Below are 9,284 nucleotides of genomic sequence, written 5' to 3' on the forward strand. Positions count from 1 at the left end.
TCTCCTTCGCAACAAAAAAAGATATCGACAAAATTCTTTTTACAAATTGTTCGTTACATCCTCAGTAATTTTTGGCGCATTTGGATCGAAGCGATTCGATGAAGTTTTATAGGAGTTATCTACCTTTACAAAATAAATTTTTCGGTGTGTTTATATAACTCATTAACAGTCAACCGTATAACCCTGGAATGTTTTTATTTGAGTCCCCTAGGTCCCAACTTAGAAAATAAGGTCAAGGTCAAAGGTCAAGGTCAAGTTCTCAATTGTGACTTTTGCATGTTTTTGCATTTTCTCCGACATTCTGAGAGATACATATAAAAGAACAAGTGCAAAATGTCAGCTTTATTGTAATGAAGATATGCTACATTTAGTCTTATACAATTAAATGGCATCTTATAGGAGTTAATGCCCCTGAAATGTCTTGATATGAAGTTATTTGATTATAACTTCAATTAAGTTCATTATAAAGACATTTGACCTTATACAAAAGGTTAAGTGACAAATGACCTTGAAAAATGGCTACCGGAAGCGACCTTTAGAAAACCGGAAGTAGCTTTTTTTTGCAATTTTTTCACATAAAAGTACTCAGAATCCATATTATTTGTCATATAGATACATGAACAGATTACTGAAGACTAAAAATGACTATTAAAAAAAAAATGACTTCCAACAAACCGGAAGTGGCCAATTATCTCCCATTCTACATACAAAAGTATATAGAAACTATATATTTTTGGAATCAGTGTGAAAGAAGCTATCATATGAGACCGGATGTGACATCCATTTCACCGGAAGTAGTATATTATCTCCCTTATATCACTCAAAAAGATAATTAAACCATCATTTATCGCATCAGTATAAAGAAACTACCTTCTTATCAAAATTACTTTGGTGTGGAAAGACTTTCAATTGTTCTCTGAACAATTGGTTTTTAATTATTATTATTATTATTATTATTATTTTTTTTTTCCGCCAAATTTTGTTCTTGCGATAAATGTTTGTTTCGCAATATGTCGCTTAGATATTTCTCATATTGTATCGTATAGTTTATGCGCTTTTAAATTTCACCCTGCTAAGCGGAACCTTTATCTTTGTAAGAGTTATCTCCCTATTTACTGTTTATCATCTGTGTGCATCTCCTTCGTAACAAAAAAAGATATCGACAAATTTCTTTTTCTAACTTGTTCGTTACATCCGCAGGAATATTTGGCTAATTTGGATCGAAGCGATGCGATGAAATTTTATAGGAGTTATCTACCTTTACAAAATAAATTTGTCGTTATGTTTATATAACTCATAAACAGTTAACCGTATAACCCTGGAATGTTTTTCTTTGAGTCCCCTAGGTCCCAACTTAGAAAATGAGGTCAAGGTCAAAGGTCAAGGTCAAGTTCTCAATTGTGACTTTTGCTTGTTTTTGCATTTTCTCCCTCACTTTGAGAGATACATATGAAAGAACAAGTGCTAAATGTCTGCTTAATTGTAATGAAGATATGCTACATTTAGTCTTATACAATTAAATGGCATCTTATAGGAGTTGGTGCCCCTGAAATGTCTTGATATGAGGTTATTTGATTATAACTTCAAGTAAGTTCATTATAAAGACATTTGACCTCATACAAAAGGATAAGTGACAACTGACCTTGAAAAATGGCTACCGGAAGTGACCTTGAGAAAACCGGAAGTAGCTTTTTTTGCAGTTTTTTCACATCCAAGTACTCAGATTCAATATATTTTGTCATATAGATACATGAACAGATTACTGAAGACTAAAAATGACTTCCAACAAACCGGAAGTGGCCAATTATCTCCCATTCCACATACAAAAGTATATAGAAACTATATATTTTTGGAATCAGTGTGAAAGAAGCTATCATATGAGACCGGATGTGACATTCTTTTCACCGGAAGTAGCATATTATCTCCCTTATATCACTCAAAAAGATAATTAAACCATCATTTATCGCATCAGTATGAAGAAACTACCTTCTTATCCAAATTTCTTTGGTGTGGAAAGACTTTCAATTGTTCTCTGAACAATTGGTTTTTAATTATTATTTTTTTTTTTTTCCGCCAAATTTTGTTCTTACGATAAATGTTTGTTTCGCAATGTGTCCCTTAGATATTTCTCATATGGTATCGTATAGTTTATGCGCTTTTAAATTTCACCCTGCTAAGTCGAACCATTTTCTTTGTAAGAGTTATCTCCCTATTCACTGTTTATGATCTGTGTGCATCTCCTTCGTAACAAAAAAAGATAGCGACAAAATTCCTTTTATAAATTGTTCGTTACATCCTCAGGAATTTTTGGCTCATTTGGATCGAAGCGATTCGATGAAATTTTATAGGAGTTATCTACCTTTACAAAATAAATTTGTCGGTATGTTTTTTTAACTCATAAACAGTTAACCGTATAACCCTGGAATGTTTTTATTTGAGGCCCCTAGGTCCTAACTTAGAAAATGATGTCAAGGTCAAAGGTCAAGGTCAAGTTCTCAATTGTGACTTTTGCTTGTTTGTGCATTTTCTCCAACACTGTGAGAGATACATATAAAAGAACAAGTTCAAAATGTCTGCTTAATTGTAATGAAGATATGCTACATTTAGTCTTATACAATTAAATGGCATCTTAAAGGAGTTGGTGCCCCTGAAATGTCTTGATATGAGGTTATTTGATTATAACTTCAATTAAGTTCATTATAAAGACATTTGACCTTATACAAAAGGTTAAGTGACAAATGACCTTGAAAAATGGCTACCGGAAGTGACCTTGAGAAAACCGGAAGTAGTTTTTTTTGCAATTTTTTCACATAAAAGAACTCAGAATCCATATATTTTGTCATATGGATACAGAAACTGATTACTGAAGACCAAAAATGACTTCCAACAAACCGGAAGTGGTCAATTATCTCCCATTCTACATACAAAAGTATATAGAAACTATATATTTTCGGAATCAGTGTGAAAGAAGCTGTCATATGAGACCGGAAAGTGACATTCATTTCACCGGAAGTAGCATGTTATCTCCCTTATCTCACTCATTAATATAATTAAACCATTATACATCGCATCAGTATGAAGAAACTACCTTCTTATCCAAATTTCTTTGCTGTGGAAAGACTTTCAATTGTTCTCTGAACAATTGGTTTTTAATTATTATTAAGTCTTTCCACTTTTATGTGGAAAGACTTATTGTTTTTCTTCTGATTATTATTATTTTTTTTTTCCGCCACATTCTGAAATTTTTGTTTCGCAATATGTTGCTTAGATATTTTGTATATTGTATCGTATAGTTTATACGGTTTTAAATCTCATCCTGCTAAGTCGAACCATTTTCTTTGTAAGAGTTATCTCCCTATTCACTGTTTATGATCTGTGTGCATCTCCTTCGTAACAAAAAAAGATAGCGACAAAATTCCTTTTATAAATTGTTCGTTACATCCTCAGGAATTTTTGGCTCATTTGGATCGAAGCGATTCGATGAAATTTTATAGGAGTTATCTACCTTTACAAAATAAATTTGTCGGTATGTTTTTTTAACTCATAAACAGTTAACCGTATAACCCTGGAATGTTTTTATTTGAGGCCCCTAGGTCCTAACTTAGAAAATGATGTCAAGGTCAAAGGTCAAGGTCAAGTTCTCAATTGTGACTTTTGCTTGTTTTTGCATTTTTTCTGACACTTTGAAAGATACATATTAAAGAACAAGTTCAAAATGTCAGCTTTATAGTAATGAAGATATGCTACATTTAGTCTTATACAATTAAATGGCATCTTATAGGAGTTGTTGCCCCTGAAATGTCTTGATATGAGGTTATTTGATTATAACTTCAATTAAGTTCATTATAAAGACATTTGACCTCATACAAAAGGTTAAGTGACAAATGACCTTGAAAAATAGCTACCGGAAGTGACCTTTAGAAAACCGGAAGTAGCTTTTTTTTGCAATTTTTTTCACCTAAAAGTACCCAGAATCCATATATTTTGTCATATAGATACATAAAACAGATAACTGAAGACTAAAAATGACTTCCAACCAACCGGAAGTGGCCAATTATCTCCCATTCTACATACAAAAGTATATAGAAACTATATATTTTTGGAATCAGTGTGAAAGAAGCTATCATATGAGACAGGATGTGACATTCATTTTACCGGAAGTAGAATATTATTTCCCTTATATCACTCAAAAAGATAATTAAACCATCATTTATCGCATCAGTATGAAGAAACTACCTTCTTATCCAAATTTCTTTGTTGTGGAAAGACTTTCAATTGTTCTCTGAACAATTGGTTTTTAATTAAGTCTTTCCACTTTTCTGTGGAAAGACTTATTGTTTTTGTTCTGATAATTAAGTCTTTCCACTTTTCTGTGGAAAGACTTATTGTATTTGTTCTGATTATTATTATTATTATTTTTTTTTTTTTTTTCTTCCGCCAAATTTTGTTCTTGCGCAAAATGTTTGTTTCGCAATATGTCGCTTAGATATTTCTCATATGGTATCGTATAGTTTATGCGCTTTTAAATTTCACCCTGCTAAGGCGAACCATTTTCTATGTAAGAGTTATCTCCCTTTTCACTGTTTATCCTCTGTGTGCATCTCCTTCGTAACAAAATAAGAAAGCGACAAAATTCTTTTTACAAACTGTTCGTTACATCTTCAGTAATTTTTGGCGTATTTGGATCGAAGCGATTTGATGAAATTTTATAGGAGTTATCTACCTTTACGGAATAAATTTGTCGGTATGTTTTCTAAACTCCTAAACCGTTAACCGTATAACCCTGGAATGTTTTTATTTGAGTCCCCTGGGTCCTAACTTAGAAAATTAGGTCAAGGTCAAAGGTCAAGGTCATATTTTAGATTTTTATAAGTTTTTCATTTCCCTATAATTCTTGAACGGTTATAGATACAAAAAAATTAAGCAGTGAAAAATGCTTGGTACGTTAAGGGGCAACTTTTTTACATTATGACTATATTGATTTTACCATCATATAAGGGACATAACTCCCATCGATGGTTTTTAAAAAGCCATTTTTAGGCAAAACTCTTAAACAAAAGGTCCTTGACCCATAGGGTCTTTTGCAATGACCTTGTGGAGCAATGACCTTGACGAAGGTTACAAGGTCAAAGGTCAAGGTCATCAAATTATGTGGTTTTGGCACTATTTAAACAGTTTTATGAGTGTTTGAATTTCAACCAACCAACCAACCAACCAACCAACCAACCAACCAACCAATCAATCAATCAATCAATCAATCAATCAATCAATCAATCAATCAATGTTTCCGTTTCATGTGTTTGATACGGGATTCAAGGTTTCTTTTTTTCCGCTTGTTTTAATTGAGCCTATCAAACGTGTTTAACCAACATGTTTAACCAACGTGTTTAACCAACCAACCAACCAACCAACCAACCAACTAACCAACCAACCAATCAATCAATCAATCAATCAATCAATCAATCAATGCATGTTTCCGTTTCATGTGTTAAATACGGGATCCAAGATGGTTTTTTTTTCGCTTGTTTAAATTGAGCCTATCTAACGTGTTTAACCAGCCAACGTGTTTAACCAACGTGTTTAACCAACGTGTTTAACCAACCAACCAACCAACCAACCAATCAATCAATCAATGCATGTTTCCATGGTTTCATGTGTTAAATACGGGATCCAAGATGGTTTTTTTTCGCTTGTTTAATTGAGCCTATCTAACGTGTTTAACCAGCCAACGTGTTTAACCAACGTGTTTAACCAACCAACCAACCAACCAACCAACCAATCAACCAACCAACCAATCAACCAATCAATGCATGTTTCCGTTTCATGTGTTACATACGGGATCCAAGATGGTTTTTTTTCGCTTGTTAAAATTGAGCCTATCAAACGTGTTGAAACTACGTGTTTAAACTATGTGTTTAACCAGCATGTTTAACCAACGTGTTTAATCAACCAACCAACCAACCAACCAATAAATCAATGCATGTTTCCGTTTCATGTGTTAAATACGGGATCCAAGATGTTTTTTTTCGCTTGTTTAAATTGAGCCTATCAAACGTGTTTAACCAGCCAACGTGTTTAACCAAAGTGTTTAACCAACATGTTTAACCAACGTGTTTAACCAACCAACCAACCAATCAACCAATCAACCAATCAATGCATGTTTCCGTTTCATTTGTTAAATACGGGATCCAAGATGTTTTTTTTCGCTTGTTTAAATTGAGCCTATCAAACGTGTTTAACCAGCTAACGTGTTTAACCAAAGTGTTTAACCAACATGTTTAACCAACGTGTTTAACCAACCAACCAACCAATCAACGAATCAACCAATCAATGCATGTTTCCGTTTCATTTGTTAAATACGGGATCCAAGATGTTTTTTTTCGCTTGTTTAAATTGAGCCTTTCCAACGTGTTTAACCAGCCAACGTGTTTAACCAACATGTTCAACCAACATGTTTAACCAACGTGTTTAACCAACCAACCAACCAACCAATCAATCAATCAATCACTTAATGTATGTTTCCGTGTCATGCGTTTAATACGGGATGCAAGGTCTCTTGAGGTTTTTTCCCTTGTTCTAAGTGACCCTATCAAACGTGTTTAATCAACCAACCAACAAACCAACCAACCAACCAATCAATCAACCAACCAATCAATCAATCAATATGTATGACTGTTTATTTATGACAGTTTATTGAAGGAACAAACTCTCAATTATTCAAGAAAATTTTTATTTTATTATTGTTCTTACGTCTCTTCTGAAAAAAACCCCACATATTCTCTAAAACTACAAGTCCAATCGACCTGAAAATTTGCAGTCAGCAGGGCATACATGTATTGAAGGTTCATAAAAAAACTGTTTGCAGATATCTCTCAAGACTTTTCCTAGAAAAAAGAAATGGCAATGAAGTAAAAATCGCTTGCTAGGTCCGTAAATCTCAGTAAAAACCTACAATAAAATGTCCGCTCCGAGATTGAAATACTAATCTGTGTTACCAACAGGTGCTGAAAAATGGACATTATCAATCGATTAAATCCAAAATATGCACTGCTGGTGAACTGTGATCAAAATGTCAATTTCCTACAATGACAAAAGAAATTACATTGTGTACATTCCATCTCTATAGATGTTGTCTGTTCAAAGTCCCGACCTAAAAAGAAATAAAAAGACTAAGTTTTTCTTAATATAAACCCGCGTCACGTGATGTCTCCTCAATCTTGCGCGCGCGCTGTATCTAAAATAAAAGAAAAACTTTCCACACTAAACATGAAACTTCTCCGGTAACATAATAATATAGACCCCATACCAAAGCAAACAAACAAACAAATACACAAATACCACCCCCCCCCCCTTTTTCCAAATCAATAAATAAAAAAAATCAATTATCCATTCATCATAGGGGAAAGACTGCCTAACAATTGTTTTTGAAACAATTGCTTTATATTTAGGTCTTTCCACTTTTCTGTGGAAAGCCTATTGTATTTGTTCTGATTATTATTATTATTATTTTTTTTTTTTTCTTCCGCCAAATTTTGTTCTTGCGATAAATGTTTGTTTCGCAATATGTCGCTTAGATTTTTTTCATATTGTATCGTATAGTTTATGCGCTTTTAAATTTCACCCTGCTAAGCCGAACCATTTTCTTTGTAAGAGTTATCTCCCTATTCACTGTTTGTCATGTGTGTGCATCTCCTTCGTAACAAATTAAGAAAGCGACAAAATTCTTTTTACAAATTGTTCGTTACATCCTCAGGAATTTTTGGCTAATTTGGATCGAAGCGATTCGATGAAATTTTATAGGAGTTATGTACCTTTACGGAATAAATTTGTCGGTATGTTTTTTTAACTCATAAACGGTTAACCGTATAACCCTGGAATGTTTTTATTTGAGTCCCCTGGGTCCTAACTTAAAAAATTAGGTCAAGGTCAAAGGTCAAGGTCATATTTTAGATTTTCCTATGTCTTTGATTTCCCTATAATTCTTGAATGGTTATAGATACAGAAAATTTAAGCAGTGAAAAATGTTGAGTACTTCAAGGGGCAACTTTGTTACATTATGACTGTATTGGTTTTACCATTATGTAAGGGACATAACCCCCATTGATGGTTTATAAAAAGCCATTATTAGGCATAACTCTTAAACAAAAGGTCCTTGACCCATAGGGTCTTTTGCAATGACATTGTGAAGCAATGACCTTGACAAAGGTCACAAGGTCAAAGGTCAAGGTCATGTACATATGTGATTCGGGGCACGACTTGAAGAATTTTATGTGTGCTTGCCAACCAACCAACCAACCAATCATGATCAATCAACCAATCATGATCATGATCAATCAACCAATCATGATCATGATCAATCAACCAATCATGATCATGACTAATAAATCAATCAATCATGTTTCCGTCTCATGTGTTTTATATAGGGTTCAAGATCTCCTTTGTTTCTTTTTCGCTGTTTCAATTGACCCTATCCAACGTGTTTAACCAACCAACCAACCAATCAATCAATCAATCAATCAATCAATCAATCAATCAATCAATCAATCAATCAATCAATCAATCAATCAATCATGTTTCCGTCTCGTGTGTTTAATATAGGGTCCAAGATCTTCTTTGTTTCTTTTTCGCTGTTTCAATTGGCCCTATCCAACGTGTTTAACCAACCAACCAACCAACCAACCAACCAACTAATCAATCAATCAATCAATCAATCATGATCATGATCGATCAATCAATCATGATCATGATCAATCAATCATGTTTCATAAAAAATTGAAATTTAATATTGTTCTTGCGTCACTTCTGAAAAAAAAATCCACATGTACTCTGAAACTACAAGTACAATCGACCTCAAAATTTGCAGTCAGCAGGGCATACATGTACTAAAGGTTTATAAAAAAACTTGGTGCAGATATCTCTCAAAGCTTTTCCTAGAGAAAAAAAATTGCAATGCCGTAAAAATCGCTTGCTAGGTCCGTAAATCTCAGTAAAAACCTACAATAAAATGTCCGCTCCGAGATTGAAATACTAATCTGTGTTACAAACAGGTGCTGAAAAATGTACATTATCAGAAAATAATCAATAAATGTGTTTTAAAGTTTCACCGGATCAATTAAATCCAAAACATGCACTGCTTGTGAACTGTCATCAAAATGTCAATTTCCTACAATGACAAAAGAAATTACATTGTGTGCATTCCGTCTCTATACATGTTGTCTGTTCAAAGTCCCCACCTAAAAAGGAATAAAAAGACTATCTTTTCGTTATTATAAACCCGTGTCACG

The sequence above is a fragment of the Mytilus galloprovincialis genome, chromosome 11 (assembly GCF_965363235.1).
Source record: "Mytilus galloprovincialis chromosome 11, xbMytGall1.hap1.1, whole genome shotgun sequence".
NCBI classification, from domain to species: domain Eukaryota; kingdom Metazoa; phylum Mollusca; class Bivalvia; order Mytilida; family Mytilidae; genus Mytilus; species Mytilus galloprovincialis.